This window comes from Pongo abelii, chromosome 7 (genome assembly GCF_028885655.2).
Source record: "Pongo abelii isolate AG06213 chromosome 7, NHGRI_mPonAbe1-v2.0_pri, whole genome shotgun sequence".
In the NCBI taxonomy this organism is placed as follows: Eukaryota; Metazoa; Chordata; class Mammalia; order Primates; family Hominidae; genus Pongo; species Pongo abelii.
Window position 1 is genome coordinate 22,114,783 of NC_071992.2, and position 17,767 is coordinate 22,132,549.

Consider the following 17,767-nt stretch of genomic DNA (forward strand, 5'->3'; position numbering starts at 1 on the left):
CTTGAGGGGGCTGAGGCAGGAGAATTGCTTGAGCCCGGGAGGTAGAGGTTGCAGTGAGCTAATCGCACCAAAGCACTCCAGCCATAAATAAAAACAAAAAATGCTGCCCAGCTTCTTCCCCTTCCCTAGGCCAGCCCACCTGCAGATGGGCCACCCCCAAGCAGAGGGTGGGATCCTCCACTCCTTTGCTGGGAGTGGGGAATCCCGACTGTGGGTCTGCCCAGCCCCCACCTCCTGCCTCTTCCTGCCCCAGATGCAATCCTGTCTCCTGCTCCGTCTCAGCCTTACAAGCTCCTTCTCCTTCTCAAAGAGGAGTGAAGCTTTCCTGGTGTTGTCAGCTCAGCCGAGCAGAGCTTGTCTTCCCACTGTCTCCCTCCCTCCCCCACACAGCTGGGGGATTCTGAAATCACCGCCTCGCTGCAGAATCAAGACCTGGATGTTGTCAGGAGCCTCTGCAAAGGCTGACTGCCAGCATCCCACGTCTCAGGAAGTGGGTGGCCACTGCTCAGGAGAAGCTGCCTGGAGACAGCCTCCCTTCCCCACCATCACCTCTGGCCAGAGGCGATGCCCAAGTGGAAACAGCAGCGCCCAGTCCAGGGCAGGGAGGACACAGCTTCCTCTTGGGCTTCCATTCACTGCATGTGTCCTGTGCAGTAGGTATGGGACTATGTACGACACACACACGATCTGGTGCATGCCTCACCCCAACCCCGAGAGGGGGCACTGTTACTACCCCAACTGATGGATGCAAAAAAATGATGCCTCAGGTTTTATATCTGGCCAGTGGCAGTACCTGGCTTCAAACCTAGGTTGTGGTCAACAGCAGTCCAGCAATACACACACACAGGCATCGAGCACATGGCTCTCCCACCACTGGGGCCCCTGGCACCCCTCTCCCCACAGCTCCCCTGCTCCTCTAGAACTCACCCCAACTCTGCCCCCAACCCTGCCTCCCCTCTGCCTCCGCTGCGTCTTCCAACCCTCCCCTCTGGGTTCAGGTAATCCCTTCATTTAATTCTCTTCCCCCAAGTCTTGGGCCACCACTTCCATTTCCTTGTCTGTAAACTGGAGCTATGTGTAGTACCCACCTCATAGGGTTTTGGTAAGTATTGAGTAAAATTTTATTTGTAAAAGAAGGATATAATTAAGAGCTTAAAAATACTAGCTGGTTTTTTTTGGTTTTTTTTTTTTTTTTAGACATATGGGACTTGGTGACTGAAGACACAATGGGATTGCTTGGGTTCAAACTCTTTTTACATTTGTTTCCAACTTCACAGGGCCATGGGCTCTATTTCTTCTGGCTGCTTATCTAAAGAACTCACAACAGTTCCATTTGGGGCCTTTAGAGATTAGATTTAGGAAAACAGATTTGTAATCATGTATCAGTTGTTTGCAGGAATTGCTCTTAAAGTGCTTGGAAGTCACCGATCTAACCAACAGATGAAAAATTTCCTGAGGACAGACCCTCCCCTCTGGAGGCATCGTTCTATCATTGGGTATGGATGTAGCAGATTTGCCTGCAAAGGCTGAGCCTTCCCTGATCCTTAGGAGAAGTGGGCCAGGAAGGCAGGTGGCTGATCATGGGGGTCCTCCTGCCACTTCCTCCTGTGGAGTTCTGTCCTGCTCCCTCAGAAGCTCAGGTCTGGGCAAAACCCTGAGACCAGCACTGCAATTAAACCACATCCACAACTGGCAGCTGCCAGAAGATCCCCACCCACCTCCTGGTCCCTCAACTGCTCCGGGGTCAGGCAATGGAGCACAGTTCTCAGCTGCTGGCAGGAAAGCAGGGAGGGCTCTGGGTTTGTGTGGCCATTTCCTCTTGTCTCCTGTCCTGGGACCTCCCTAAGACCCTCCCGGGTGGAGGCTTATTAAGCAGAGACCCTATCGCAGCACCATGATTTTCAACTCTTGGCAAGCTTCCCTAAAAGCATTTTATGCCAATGCGAGTGAGGCTAATTCCAGGCTGCCTGAGTTTAACAAGCTCCCCATCTCTCATCAGCTCCTGACTCCTCGAAGCAAGGTCAAGTGGGAGTTTAATAGCTGTTCCTGGGACTGTGCAGAGGGCAGCCCTTTGAACTCAGTGTCTCAATTCCACAGGTGGGAGGTTCCCACCACTGCGTAATTTCGAGAGGGAGGGCCGAGACTGCCTGGGGGGAAGTCCCACGGCTCCCTGGTTCCAGGCAGCTCTTTGATATCTCCTGGAGCACTCCTGATCCTACAACCAGACAGCTCTCAACTGAACTGACACAAGTAACAAACTCAGCATCCCCTCTCCTGGGCATTCCTACAAGCCATGCGAGCCCCGTGTTGGTGGAGACACTGCCTTCTCCACTGCAGACACCAACAAGTTAGAACGGAGAAACTGTCTATGGCCCTACCACCCTGAACACGCCAGATGTCATCTCATCTCGGAAGCTAAGCAGGGTCGGGCCTGCTTAGGACTTGGGTGGGGGAATGGAGAAACTGCTGGACTTTTGATGATGCAGGTTTTAACATCGGATCTGAGCCCTAATAGCTGTGTGTCTCAGCTGTCTGGGCCACACCATTAACAGGGAAAAGTTCCCTCCACTTAAAGAAAGAAAAAGACCAAGAGGAGAAGGAAGGCAATGCGGAGCTCTCCTGGAAGGTACATTAAATCATTAAATGCCAGCCTGCCTGTTTCACGTAGGAGGACTCGTATATGTGTTCCTGGTAGGGAACGTGTGTCCAAAACACCAGCATCTTCTTCTCAGCCCACCCAGGCTGCCCCCATCTTGTTTAATGACGTTTAGGCAGAATAACTATTTCTCCAATTTTCCAGTGCAGAATTAGACTCTTTAACTTGACTTCTGCGTTTTCCTATGTGAGACTCAGCCGGATCTATGTCCTCTCCCACGTGTACAACCCCCATAAACTGAACTAAGAGAGAAGTTTCATTTTATTTGTTTTTCTTTCTCTCCCTTTCCTGACCTTACGTGCTACATAATCCAGAAAATGATCCAGATGGGAAAGACATTGGCTTTGAAGCAGGAGGAAGGAGGAAGGAAGAAAGGAAAGGAGAATAACCCCACTTCTGTCCAGCCACTGACCTTGGGGAGAAATCTCCCTCCCCTAAAGTCTGTCCCATGCACGGGCTTGAGATGGTATTGTGGGGTCCTTCCCGAGGGAGGACAGAAGCCCAGCTGACTTGGATGGCCTCCCAGCCTTCTCCCCTCAGCTCCTCCACTCCTGCACCACATCTGGCATAAGCCAATCTGAGCACAACACCCACTTTCAGCACTGAGTCCTGACCTCAGGACACTGAATGTTATCACAGCCGCCCATTCTACATAACTTCATAGGCTTTCAATCTATTTTAACGTAGTCAGACTGACCACATAGATGGAGATCCAGAGTGATCAAGGTACCAATGACTCCTTCCCATACTGTTTCCAGTTAAACCGTCTCCCTTTGCCAGAGTAAGCAGATAAGAGGGTAAGAAGGTAGCTCCACAGGCAGCACCACCTGACCCTAAAGTTGTCCCTCCCTGACCCCCTGGACACCTGCCTCTACCAAGCACTCGTGACCCTCCCACACAGGCAACTCAGTCTCATGCCCGGTTTCCTCCCTTTGGAACTGAGGGGAAGAGGGTAAGACTAACATTAACTGAGCTTCTACTATGCTTCATGTGCTTTTACTTCTACTGGCCATGTAATTTTCACAAAAATTCTATATGAGGCACAACACATTTTATAAATGAGAAAATTGAGGCTCAGAGAAGCCAAGTGACTTGCCTGATGTCACACAGCTAACAGGTAGCAGAACTAGGATCTCTCTCACCATTGTTCCATCTGCGATTGAGCACCCTTTCTGCAGAAAGTAAAGATTGCCTTGCTGAGAGACCTTTTGTCTCCATGCTGACTTTTATTCACGGCACCGATTACCTATTTGTAACACATTTTACAAATGAGAAAATTGAGGCTCAGAGAGGCCAAGTGACTTGCCTGATGTCACACAGCTAACAGGTAGCAGAGCCAGGATCTTTGAACACTGATCTATCTGATTCCCAAAATCATGTTTTGTTTTTTTTTTTGCCACTGTCCATTCCCCAAACTTGGCCTCAGGATCAACACACAGGAAAAACCTCATGCCTTGTCTTTAGAACTTACCTGCTCTCTCCACCTGCTTCTGAGACTGCCAGCCAGGTGAGGGTGAGTTCCTCTGGGAGACAAGGGGAGCCTGACCTGGGTGGAGGTGTTTCCTGAGGAAGGCCCTGCCTCCAGGGGTCCCCTCTCTGGAAACCTCATGGGACACTGCTACAGCTTTGTCCCCTCCCTTGGCTCGCCAGGTTTTTAGAAAGCAAGATGAAAACACCTGAGTGGGTACCAGGCTGAGGAATCTTCCAGAGGAAGGTGGGAGATGCTGTTCTGAGAGTTTCATGGCAGTAGGCAGAGGAACCCCTGGCACCCGGTGTGTCTGAGATTGAGGGGTGTCCCACCTCTTCTGTCCTGTCACTGACATCCCATCTGGCATCAGGACACGTATCTGCCTCCTGTCTGGAAATCTCTCCCTATGTGGTGTCGCTCTATGGGTGGCTAGGCCTGCTGACTGGCACCCAGCAACCCTTCCGTTTTGTTTGGGTTTGGCTTAAGCTGTGCACATATGAGAGAGGCAGAGAACTTGCTTTTCAGTTTTGAAAGTACCGACTGTTAGCAACTGCGACCGGCACAGCCTTTGCTGTCACAGAACCCTTAGGACAGAAAAGGCAGAGGAACAGACGGAAATAAGATGCCTCAAGCACTCAGAGAAACAAGACAGAAGAGTGGTGAGAAAAATACAGAGCGCTGTATCAGCTGTTGCAAAAGTCCAGGGGCTCCTTTGATTGGGGTAGGGAGAAAAATCCATCAAGACTGAAAGCGTCTCTCTATTGCTATGTTCTTGTATGCCCCCTGGGGCAAACCTGCCTACCATTGAGGTCTGAGGGTCTGATGAATTCTGCTGGCTCTTCAGTCCTCATCCACCAGCCCCACAGCACGTTAGTAGAAAAAGCCCTGATGTGGACCATCAATCCTGGCTCTGCCATGTCCCTCAGCCATGGGACCCTGAGAAAGTCCCTTCCCCTCTCTGGGCCTCTGTGTCTTCATCTACATAAAAAATAAAAGCCCTCTGTGATTTCTTTCAGGTCCAAAGCAGGGAGGTATTATCCATGTGTCCCATTAAATAAATAATCCTGGACCCAGCATCTTGACCTTGGATTAGGAACTTCTCTCTCTTGGAAGCCTCGGTCACCCCAAATATTCCCGGGCTACAAGAGGTCTCTGGGAACCTGTGCTATCAACTAGGAGATACGAGATGAAGATAGGTATTCTAATAATGGTATTTCTAGAAAGAAGTCTCTCCACACTTGAATCTATTCTATATTCCATTGCTAGATTCGCTTTCTAAAATCAGGGTGGGCTCTAGGCCGCCCCTCTGCCTCTGACTTCTGTGGTTCCCTGCTGTCTACCAAATAGCATGCACTCTCCCCAGCTGAGTATGCAAGGTGGGTGTGCAAGGGCCTCCTCAATCTGACTCCAATGTGCCTGTCTAGAAAGGTTTCTTTCCCTACCACCTGCTCTTCCCTATCTTGGCCACCCCTGCACTTCATCTGCCTGGAAATCACACCCAGCCCTCGGGGCTCTTCTCCAGCTCTGTATCTTCCAAGAAGACTCGGTGCTGATTCTGTTTTGTAGAATGATGTTTTTCTGGATGTTTTGTCTCACCCCTAATACCAGACAAGTGACTCGTTGTGGCAGGGTCTGTGGTTGCTCATCTTGCACCTGAGTGTAGCACAGGGCTGGACATGAACCTAGCCTTCTGTGACTTTAAAAGGATGGAGCTGAAATAGAAAGAGATGGGGCACGGTGGCTCACGCCTATAATCCCAGCACTTTGGGAGGTTGAACTAGGGAGATTTCTTGAAGCCAGGAGTTCAAAACCAGCCTGGGTAATGCAGCAAAACCTCATCTCTACAAAAAAATTTAAAAATGGACCAGGTACGGTGATACCCACCTGTGGTCCCAGCTACCAGGGAGGCTGATGTGGGAGTCCAGGAGTTCGAGGCTGCAGTAAGCAGGGATTGCACCACTGCACTCCAGCCCGGACAACAGAGCATGACTCTGCCTCAAAAAAACAAATAACAATAATAAATAAATAAAGAAAGAAAAAAGAAAAAAGAAAATGGAAAGAACTGGGTTCCTGGGGTGTGAAATAAAAGTTCTTGGCAGTGAGTATTGGTGTGTGTGTAGGGGAGACAGGGAGAGGATATGGATAGAGTGGTTTTTAAGCATCCTTTCAACCCTGAGGTGTTGCGTTTGCATGTAGAGTATCTGAAGCTTTTTCAGCACAGGCTTTTTTTGTGTCCTGACAAATCTTAGGACCCTAGAGTTGGAGGTCCTGTCTGCGGCTCTAGTATAGAAGTAAGTCCAACATCAAGAAAAAGTTTCTGAGTCAACAAATGTCTGAGGTACTGGTAGAAGCCCAGAGAAGCCAAATGCCTGGTGCCTCTAGTTTGACAGATGAAGAAATCCTGTCTTGGGAATAGCCACGCATCCTGCCCACACCTGCCCCACCAGCCACCAGCCGGCTGCACAGCCTTTGAGCAGGGCCAGCTGCAGGCCTGGCAAGGGGAGGAGCCGAAGGCAGCTGGGGAGTCCTTCCCAGGCCTCCTTCAGGGGCCGGCTCACTTTACAGTGCAGGTGGAGGCTGGGGGCTCCGCCTGGCTCCTCTCGTTTTCCCCACCTGCCTGCAGTGTGGTTTGTCTGCTGGCGCCACGGAGGCGTTGGGGCTGGGGGAATTTGATAGGCAGGGAGGGGGAGGCTGTCTCCTCAAGATATGTGTGCCGCCCAGTCCATGCTTCCCTCCCTCCTCCCCTTGCACTGCGGAAATGCCCTTTGGGGGTGGCGGGGAGCAGGGAAGAACTGAAGCTGGAGTGTCTGAAGGTTGCAATAAAAAAGGGAAGCTACCCAGAGTGTGTAGATTGTCCTTCTGGACCTCTGCTGGGGATGACCATGGGAGACAGAGAGGAGGGCAGACCCCACACAGGTACCTACAGACACCAGGCATGGGGCTGCCTCTCTGGAAGGTCAAGGGCAGCCTCAGGGCTCATCCCCATATCCCACAAGAGTCTCCCCGCCTCCCTAGCTAGGGAGGCTTCTGTTCTTGGCATTTTCCTATTATCTCCCCCAAGCAGAGTGTGGGAGGCAAGGAGCCTGGGTTGGGGGCCCCAACATGTCCCAAGCTGGCTTGGGATGGCATGAGTTCCCTTTCTAACCTCTCCCTGGGTGCCCAAACAAATGTTATCAGTGACTCAGAGAGCCTCCTGTCAAGGTCAGTCTGCCCTGCCTGACGCTGTCACTGCTGCCCGATGTGAGAACCGATTCTGCTTCCTACCTCCTGCCAGCCCCGGCACCATGCCTGGGCATTGGGCAATGGATGAGCTATCAGGAGAGCCCATGTGCCAGGTGGAGATCACCCCCAGCCTTCTGCATGAGGACCGCAGGTCTCTTAAGTTTCTGCTTTCCTGGCTGGTCTGTTCTGCAGTGTAACCCTTTCCCTCCCTGGAGTTTCCCACTGAGATTGCAGACCAAGCCCTGTAGGTTCCCTTGTGATTCCATCTCCTCTTGCTTGCCTGGCTTTCCAATTTCTGTGGCCCTGGAGTGGCACCGAGAGATCTGAAGTGGCTGGGTAGAAAGAAACACCGTGGGCCTTAGCGCCATCCATCTCTGCCATTTGGGACTGAGCCCTAGACCATTCCCAGGGCCTGGTGCTATATATCAGATACGGGACACACATTCTCTTTCAAGGGGCTTATAACCTATGCTGGGAGGGAGGATAGAGATAAAAAGCTAAACATGAATACATGGGAACAAATGCTCAAATGGGAGTGACAAGTACGTTGTACACTGTAGAATTCAAGGAACAGGGAGTTCACACAGGGCAGAACCCTTCTCTTCCCATGGCTAATGTCCTTTCCTGCCTCCAGACCAGGGGTGGGAAGACACTCAGTAGCAGGTGGACCCCTCTGTCTCCTCCCGCTGAGCCAGGACCCACTCACCTATAATTCCCCCCCAATCCAGTGTCACTGGGGTCACCAGGGAAAGGTGCTGGCAAACCCCAGGCCTTGTTTCCCTGCCTCCTTCATGCTGTCTTCCCTCTTTCCCTCTCTCCCCTCTCCTTGCATGTCTATACTGAAGTCTCTCTCTTTACAGCAGGAATATAATGTTCAGCTGCCTTACACCCACTCTCTGAATGCTGCCAGCGAATAATGACTAAGGTGGTGGGTGGAAGTACAGCAAGTTGAGACCAATTTAGCAGTCCAGGGTGCCAAGAGGAGGGTGATTTAGCAGCAAATGGCTCTGCAGCAGCAAGAATAGTGAATATGCCCCCCAAGCCAACAGGCCAGGGAGCCAAGTGCACAGCCCTGCCCTGATACCTTGGGCAGGGATGGCCTCAGCCACCTGAGAGGTTATTCCATGAGGTCAGATTCATGCACAGGAATAGGAGGGTTTGAGAACAATGCCCACTCCCAGCCCCATCTCACCTCCACTTTCAGCCTCCTTGAGGGGCCCCTGTTCTTGTACCCCGCTTAGGCTAAAAGTCTCACCTAGACTGGCCCATCCTCTTCCTCCAGAGGATCTGTAACCCTGATGGGTTCGTGGCCACCCAAAGACTGCCCCAGGCATGGTATTGGGGAGGGGCTGCCAGGGCTCACCTCAGACCATGCCACAGATTGGCCAGCCCAGGTGGGCAGAGGTGTGGATCTCCCGGGTTCTGACATCTTGGGAGTCTCTGAAGATTCATGTAATGTGATGTACTTGGGCTTGTGAGTTTGGGTATCACAAGAAAGTACGTCTCAGAGGGAGAGAAGATGAGAGTGGATGAATGAAATGGATGCGTGTGTGTGCGTGTGTACATGTGTACGTGTGCGTGTGTGCATGTGTGTGTGCATGTGCTCTGGCACTGGCCTGAAGGCAGCCCTATCTTCTCCCACAACGATTAACTGACATGAAGCACATCTATTGGTGATCTCCATGGGGCAGCTCTTTGCTGTCTTTGTTCCAGATGCTGGATGCAACCCACATCACATCTGTTCAGACACCGATTTGGCCTGTCACTTAGGAAGAAAAATCATCTCTCTGCTGGATTGATTAGATCAATTAGCTTTAGCTGTTAGCTAACACACACATTCCCTCTCTGCTTGTCTTCTGTCTCTGTCTTCCGCCTCCCTTCGCTCCCCTCCTTCCCACGATGCTCCATCCAATTCTCTTCTCCCCTGGGGGCAGCCTCCATGTGTGATTGGAGTCTGGTTTCCACAAACTGCTTGAGCTACCATTGAAGAGACTGCTATCCCATTTTTGTTCAGAACGTACTTGCTCACGGACAAGGTGGAAACACTGAAATATATTATGCAATTAAGGTTGGTATTCCAATGAAATGCCATTAATTCAAATTCTGTGGAGGCAACATTTGCTCTAATTTCAACATGGAGTGGACTAAACCTTTTGAATTGACAAGCTATAAAGAAAGAACTGACATATGATAAATTTCATTCTCTAAAGCAAATGCCAAGTAGACATTCCATTATCCTAGCTACATCCTAGTTTATTGTGTTTGTTTGTTTGTTTTTGAGACAGAGTCTTGCTTTTTAGCCCAGGTTGCAGTGCAGTGGCGCGATCTAAGCTCACTATAACCTCCGCCTCCCAGGTTCAAGCAATTCTCCTGCCTCAGCCTCCTGAGTAGCTGGGACTACAGGCGTGCACCACCCTGCCCAGCTAATTTTTTATATTTTTAATAGAGATGGGATTTCGCCATGTTGCCCAGGCTTGTCTGGAACTCCTGACCTCTGGTGATCGGCTCACCTTGGCCTTCTAAATTGCTGGGATTACAGACATGAGCCATCACGCCAGGCCCTAGTTTATTGTTTACTGAGCTTAACATATATGCATCATAAGCACTTAGGGAAAAGGGAGATGGGGGGTGAAGTGAGCACAGAAAAACTGAATAAGATTTGAATACCCTCATCGTGCTTGAATTACAATAAATACAAAAGTAACTGCATTCTTATAATTTTAAAAATCTCTTTTTCCTGCATATTAAACACTTGCCAACAATTCGATGAGCCTAAATCCATTTAATTAGTGAACCCCAGTGACTTGGTAGTTATAGCCCAACATTGGGAATCAGAACAGCTGGTGTTCAAATCTCAGCATTCCTCTTAAAAATCTTGCATAAACTCTTTCACCTTTCTTTTTTTTATTTTTTATTTTTTATTTATTTTTTGAGACAAAGTCTCACTCTGTCACCCAGCCTGGAGTGCAGCAGCGTGATCTCCACTCACTGCAACCTCCACCTCCCAGGTTCAAGAGATTCTCCTGTCTCAGCCTCCCAAGTAGCTGGAACTACAGGCGTGCACCACCACACCTGGCTAATTTTTGTAGTTTTAGTAGAGACAGGGCTTCATCATGGCGGCCAGGCTGGTCTTGAACTCCTGAGCTCAGATGATAAGCCCACCTCAGTCTCCCAAAGTGCTAGGATTACAGGCATGAGCCACCGTGCCCAGCCCTCCTTCAACTTTCAAAGGCACACTTGGTTTCCTCATCTGCCAATGGCAATAGGAATCTTCTCACAGAGTTGTTGTGAGATGTAAATAATAATAATAATAATTTTATTCCCCTTTTTAAAGTGTAAAGTCCTGTACAAGTAAAAAGTGCTATTGAAATCATTATTAAGGAAGTCTAGGGATGGTAGAAGTCAGTGTCCAGCAGGAAGCAAAAGTGTGAGGCTGGGTGCGGTGGCTCACACCTAGAATTCCAACACTCTAGGAAGCCAAAGTGGGAGGATCACTTGAAGCCAGGAGTTCAAGACCAGCCTGAGCGACACAGCGAGACCTTATCTCTACAAAAATTAAAAACAATTAGCCAGGTGTGTTGGTATGCACTTGTGGTTCCAGCTACTCGGGAGTCTGAGGAGGGAGGACTGGGGATCACTTGAGCTTAGGTCAAGATTGCAGTAAGCTGAGCCGTGATCACATCACTGCACTCCATCCTGAGAGAAACAGCAAGATCTTGTCTCTAAAAAACAAACAAAAAACCAGTGGGAGAGACACAGGATGAAAACTGCAGCAATACAGAGGGCTTTGCCAAATGGCAAAGGGAGCTAACTAGCCGTAAGCTCACCAGCTATGCTCGACTGTAGCTGACACATCCCCATCAACTTCTCCAACCCTGGGAGGAGGGGATCTGGAGGCTAATCTGCACACTGGCTGGAGGCAGTGGTGAGAGGTGAGAGGTTGAAAACCTCGCATTTTTTATGCACCACCTCTGTTTGGTCTGGGTGGCTGGCCAAACCCAGCATAAGGAGGCAACAGACTCTGGCTAAGGTTCTTGGAAGAGAGAGGCCTGTCTCCTCAGCTCTCAGCTTGCATCTTGGAGCCATGAACTTGGCTCCTGCTTCGCTGACTCCCTTCATACCCTCCTCAGGTTCAACTTCAAGGTTCAGTTCACCGCCACCTCCTCCCTGGTAAGGAAGGTTCTGGCTCACCTTCCTCCTGCTGAGAAACTGCTGTATTCAAAGTTAGTATTTTAATTGCAAAAACCACAATTACTTTTGCACCAACCTAATACAATCCAATTTTCAACTTACTTGTCATTGGTTCAGGTGTGCCAATTCTTCTTCTCAATTGTCATCACAAATTTTAGTCTCAAAGCATTATTTCGTCTTTTTTGCTGTTATTCCCCACTCCCTGGCACCTCACACGGATAAGACCTTCAATAAATAGTGAAATGCAGAGTTTTTCAAACTTGATCAATGATCTTTAAAAGGAAAACTTAAATCACCATGGACCCCTGAGAACACAGGTAGTAATTCCAATATGAGAAATAACAGGGCGATGGAAAGGAGACGGAAGGAGAATCAGTTGACTGCATGGCCTTGGAGAAATCATGGCCAGATTACCTCCCCAAACATGGTAGCAATTCACACTCTCAATTGCAAGTCTAGGAGTGTCCATTTCAGGCTTCAAACTGTAGCAGCACAAAGATCTATTCAACAGCAAACTCAAAGAGCTAATATATAAATCACCTCAAGATTCCCCAGGCAGTTGGATACTTCTTTGTTGGCAAAATCCCAGAAACATCTCATCATTGCTCTGGAACCATCTGGCCCCTGGGGCTCAAAGTGCAGGATTTTAAAACCCCAGGTCTAGGTCACACCTAGAATGGTTCCCTTCTATAACAATGCTTATGGGTTGATTGACCTGGAGATAGAGTGGGTGGGGGTGAGGGTTCCCTCGGACTCCCGAACTGTTGGTGGGGCCTGAGATGGCCCCATCTAGGGAGAGGCCTTGAAGGAGCTGGCCCAGTAACAGAGGAAGGAAAGTCAGTGGCCACACTAGCAAAGGGCACCCATGCAGAAATCCACTGTTGGGAACGGTGCTCCCTGCCAAAGGTCTCTGAGAGCTCTCGTCTTTCCCCTTACCTTAGTAAACAAGCATTTACTAAGGGTGTACTCACAGTATCTACTGAAAGCCAACACTGTATTTTTTTTTTGAGACAGAGTCTCTCTCTGTTGCCCAAACTGGAGTGCAGTGGTGCGATCTCGGCTCACTGCAAGCTCCACCTCCCAGGTTCACGCCATTCTCCTGTCTCAGCCTCCTGAGTAGCTGGGACTACAGGTGCCTGCCATGATGCCCGGCTAATTTTTTGCATTTTTAGTAGAGACGGTTTTCACCGTGTTAGCCAGGATGGTCTCGATCTCCTGACCTCGTGATCCACCCGCCTCGGCCTCCCAAAGTGCTGGGATTACAGGCGTGAGCCACAGCGCCCGGCCGCCAACACTGTATTTTGAGCTGGGAACTCACGATGCAATCTCTGCTTCTAGGAATTTTGTAGACTCCTCAGGAGCCAGTGGGTAAATGCCATAATATACTGGTATGATGGTAGGGACTCCGAGGAAGGTACCTGACCCAGAATTGACGAAAAAACAGGGGAAACTTTCTTGGAGGAGTTGATCCCTATGGTTAAAACCCACAATGGGGCTGGGTGTGGTGGTTCCTGCCTGTAATCCCAACACTTTGAGTGGCTGAGGCCAGCAGATCACTTGAGGTCAGGAGTTCAAGACCAGCCTGACCAGCATGACAAAACCCCATCTCTACTAAAAATATAAAAAATTAGCCAGGCGTGGTGGCAGGCGCCTATAGTCCCAGCTACTTGTGAGGCTGAGGCAGGAGAACTGCTTGAACCCGGGAGGTGGAGGTTGCAGTGAGCCAAGATTGCACCACTGCACTCCAGCCTGGGTGGCAGAGCAAGACTCCTTCTCAAAAAAAAAAAAAAAAAAAAAAAAAAAAAAGTGGAAGCCGGTTAAGTGGAGAAGGTAGAGAGACCAGGCAGGAATATTCTACGCAGAAGAAATAGTGTTTCTATGTTCAAAGGTAACAGTATAACATGGACAGAGCCAGTGTCCAGAACCTTACTAAGCTGATCTCAAATCCCTGCCCCTCGGTTTTGTAGCCTGGCTAAATTACTTAACTCTCCTCATCTGATAATTATACATACCCCGCAGGGCTACAGTGAAAATTAAATGAGATAATGAAAAAAAAGTTCCGGGCACACAGTGTATTTAGTGGCTGGTATTAAGTGTTACGGTATTACCCATTACACTTGTCTATAAGGTGCTTACCCATAGGTTTGTCATCATTACATTATTCATCTTCCTAGTCTCACTGCCTAGCCCAGAGCCTTGCATTTGGTAGGCGCCCAATGAATATTTATGAAATGAGCGTTGAATAAGCGCGAAGGCATATAAATAAGTTTTCAGGATTAGAAAGCCATTTATATACGTCTGGAGCCCATGTATAGCTTTGCTATACACGCTGACCCACGGCTTCTCAAAACTGAAAGGCACATCTTTCCCTCACACACTCCCAAAGCATTGGCTTTCCCCAGCGCACCCCACGCAGCAGCACTCCTTCTATGACAGCACCCCTGCCCCACATCGACCCAGGCACACAAGCTGGGGGCACCTCCTGCAGATACACAAATGCACAAGCTGAACTGCTGAGACAGGTTTACCTCATGAAGCACACAGCCGCTGCTATAAATGTTAAATAACAACCATCTTCAGCACATCAAATGTCCCGCCCTCCCTTTTGCTTGCATATAGACACCCACAGAGATGCCCTTTCTTTTTCTACTAGTTTTCTTCTCTTCTTAAGCAGAGTGAGCGCCCCACACTCACATCCACCCAGCTGAGACCTCTTACTAGGACTCCCAGTTGCTCCGTCCCATTAGCTGTGGGACCTCAGGGAATGCCTTTCCCTTCTGATGCCTCCGTTTCTTCACTGGCAGGCACAGAGAGCCCACCGCACCAACCTGATAGTTATGTTGTGAGGATAAAGGAGATAACATATGAGATAATGTCTATGATGAGCAGAAAGCGCCTCCAAAGAAAAGTGCTGGATAAATACAAGGTGTAACGCCACGCCTGATTAGCCTGCATGCTCTGCCCACAAACTCCTACCCACAGACTATGTTCCACTCCATTCTTAAACACAAACACCTTTCCCGTCTGTAAATGCTATCTCTAATACCCATATGCGCACACTCTTCAGACACCTCCATTCTCCCTCTGGATGCGTACAGAAAATTGTTTTTGAACTTAGAGAAAGCTCAGGTTACAAACACCCTCTTGCCGGTACCCGCAGACTCTTCTCAAGGTCTTCGTGCAGGAACTGCCAAGCAGATAGCTCATCTCTTTGTGGCTGGGCTCCTGGGCTCCCAGCATTCCTATTAGGCTGCACTTCCAGCAGAGTGTGGGATCCTTATTAGGAGCAGCGCCTGCCCAGCACGATCCAGAACTCAGTGCCTCCTCAGTAGTTTCCCAGCGCCCGGGACCAGAGAGTAGAGGGGCTGATGGCAGCGGGACGGTGTAGAGGGAATAAGCCTGACAGGAAACGCTTTAGGAGGCCAGATCCCTAAGCACTTCTTATTCCTGGGAAATTGAGAACTGCGAAGCTAACAAGTCTGGAGCACTTTCCCAGGCCTGACATACTCGTGGGCGAGCACAACACTCATTTGCTCCACAGTTCAAACCTTTCCACCTGGAGCACGAAAAAGAGACATCACCTGGCCCTTGGTTTCTCGGGGGTGCCTGTTGCTGCCGAGCTGCGACCTCTGAAGCCTCTCCAGCCAGAGCAAAGCCTGTGGCAGGGTGGAGGGGTGAGGTCTGGCTGCCTAGAGTGGCGGTGGAAGAAGTGAAGGTAGTGTGGGGCTGTCTGTGTGTGCATGGTGCTTTGACTAAATTCCTGAATTGCACATCCAGGACCGACCCCAGGAACCTGCGGCCCCAGGGAGCCACTTAGACACTCCGATTTACCACCTTCCTCTCTAACCACCTCCGCCCGTGTGACTTATTCCTTGAGGGAAACCTTTCAAATCTCTCGCTGCATCGCACCGGTGTCCTCCCCACCGGTGTGGACACAGCTCATCTGCAGAGTTCCAGGCGGCGAAGTTCAGCCGTCCGGCCGGACCGCCGGACCCTCTTCCTGCTGCCCCTGCCCCTGCGGCCTCGCGTCCCCACCTCCCACTTCTTCACTTCCGACACCAGTGTCACCTAACACTGACGTCCCCGCCAGGATCGGCATCGGGGCTGGGAACAGACGAACCCCGTCTGCAGGAGACACGGAGACAAAGACAGGAGGACAGACGCACAGTCACCTCCTCCGGGCCGGGCCGGAGAAGCGGCGCCCACCCTGAAGAGGGGACACCCTGACAGCTCCACGCGGAGACAAAGGCACCTCGACAGCCACGGACACAGACAAAGACCGACGGACGCGCGGACGCACGGACGGGGCCGGCCCGGCGAGGGGAGCGCGGTTTCCCGCAGCCAGGGCAGCAGACCCTCAAGGGGCGAGGAGACCCCCGGCCACCGCACCTTACCTGCCCCCTGCGCCTCGGGCGCACTTGAGATTTTTTTTTTTCCCAGTGTTTCCCGGTGTGTTCCCGTCTCTCTCTTTCCAGAGCTGCTGAGCGGGCCGGGCCGGTCCCACCGCGCGGGATGCAGCTCCCGGCTCCCACTCGCTGGCCGAGGCGGGCAGAGAAACTTTCGGCCTCCCAGCCCGGCCGCTGCCAACCCGCCAGCTCCAGGCGCGCCGGCCTCTGCGCGGGTCCCGGAGCCGGGGCGGGGTGGGGCGGGGCGGGGAGGGGCGGGGCCGGCCCGGGGCGGGGCCAGCGCCGGCGCCGCTGATTGGCAGCGAGCTGCCGGCAGCCTGGTCTGTGCCGCTCGGCGGCCTTTGTTCCGGACTGACAGCTGGGGCTGCTTGCGACCTCGCGGCTCCTTCGCGCCCGCGGCCTGCGCGGGGTCCCGGGTCCAGTCTCTCTGCTCTCACTTCCATCAGCCCCATCGGGCGACCCTGCCCCCTCAGTCTTCCTTTCTTGCCTGGCTCCCTTTCTCCGATTGTTCCTGTCTTGCTCTTATCGCATCCTTTTTTCCCTTTCATAACCTGAAATTCTTACTCCAGTTTTTTTTTTAATCCATTCCTTCTCCATTTCTGTGTATGTTCCCCTTTCTTCATTACCCCTTCCTCTTACTCGCCAGTTTCTTTGTATTAATACCGTCTCTCCCGCTCCCGACTCGCACTAAAGGGCGTGTGTTTTGTTCAAGGACCTCACCCAAGTGAGGGGCATTGCAAACCACACCAGGATTACAGACTAGAGTCCAGAGCACCGAGACTCCCACTCCCAAAAACATTTCAAAAGCAAACTTTTCCAGCTCTGAGGGAGCTGAGTTTCAGGTGAAAGCAGAGGCCTGTTTCAAGTTTATAGCTATTACTCTCACCCAGTCCCCTTATAATACTATCATTTTCTCCACCACCCTCACTTTTAACTTCTAGCAATTGAGCCAGGAGACAATTCAAGCTTACAAGGTTTTGTAGGACAAAGAGTCAGTTAACCGGAGTGCTAGGTGCTGCATGAGGCTTGGGGGCTTGAGGGTGCACTGAGGCTAATCCGCTAAAACCAGGCTTGGCGGGAAGGTGGCAGCTCTGCCCAAGGAGTGTTAGCCTCACCTTGAAAGAAGCGCGCGCGCGCGCGTGTGTGTGTGTGTGTGTGTGTGTGTGTGTGTGTGTGTGTGTGTTGGGGGAGGGGTAGATGTAATGGATTAGGATTGACACAGCCGATCTCTGATTATAAATAGCATGCGGAGCTGGCTCATGACTGTAATCCCAGCACTTTGGGAGGCCGAGGCTTGTGGATCACTTGAGGTCAGGAGTGCCAACATGGTGAAACCCCGTCTTTACTAAAAAAAATAATAATAATACAAAAATTTGTTGGGTGTAGTGGCGGGAGCCTGTAATCCCAGTTACCTGGGAGGCTGAGGCTTGAGAATTGCTTGAGCCTGGAAGGCAGAGGTTGCGGTGAGCCAAGATAGTGCCACTGCACTCCAGCCTGGGTGACAGAGTGAGACCCTGTCTCAAAAATAAATAAAGAAATAAAAACAAACAAACAAAAAAATTAAATAGAATGGTGGTGGCAGGGTGACAGCTCAAAGGAAAACAAGCCATCTCGTTTCTGCCACACCCCTGCTCAAAACCCTGTAGGGGAACCTCACTGCCTTTGGGTGTTGACCCTGAAGACTCTGACCTTCGAATCTAGGCTTCCTGAAAGATGGCACAGCAAGGGTTTAAGAACACAGACAGGCTTTGCTGCTTGTTATTTGAGCCAGTACCTTCCCCTCCCTCTATCTCAGTTTTTCTTTCTTTCTTTCTTTCTTTTTTT

General features: G+C 50.7%; 1 protein-coding gene across 2 annotated transcripts in view; it reads right to left on the reverse strand.

Annotated features, from left to right (window-relative positions):
* The window catches only part of LZTS1 (leucine zipper tumor suppressor 1), a 57,699-nt gene extending 41,525 nt beyond the window's left edge, over nucleotides 1-16,174 (reverse strand). Inside the window, exon 1 of one of the 2 annotated variants that reach the window (XM_003780631.5) lies at nucleotides 15,932-16,174. The gene's annotated coding sequence lies outside the window, so the exon portion shown is untranslated. The remainder of the gene's footprint in view (nucleotides 1-15,931) is intronic. The other variant, XM_054561305.2, reaches the window with a different exon arrangement.
* Nucleotides 16,175-17,767: the final 1,593 nt, after the last annotated feature.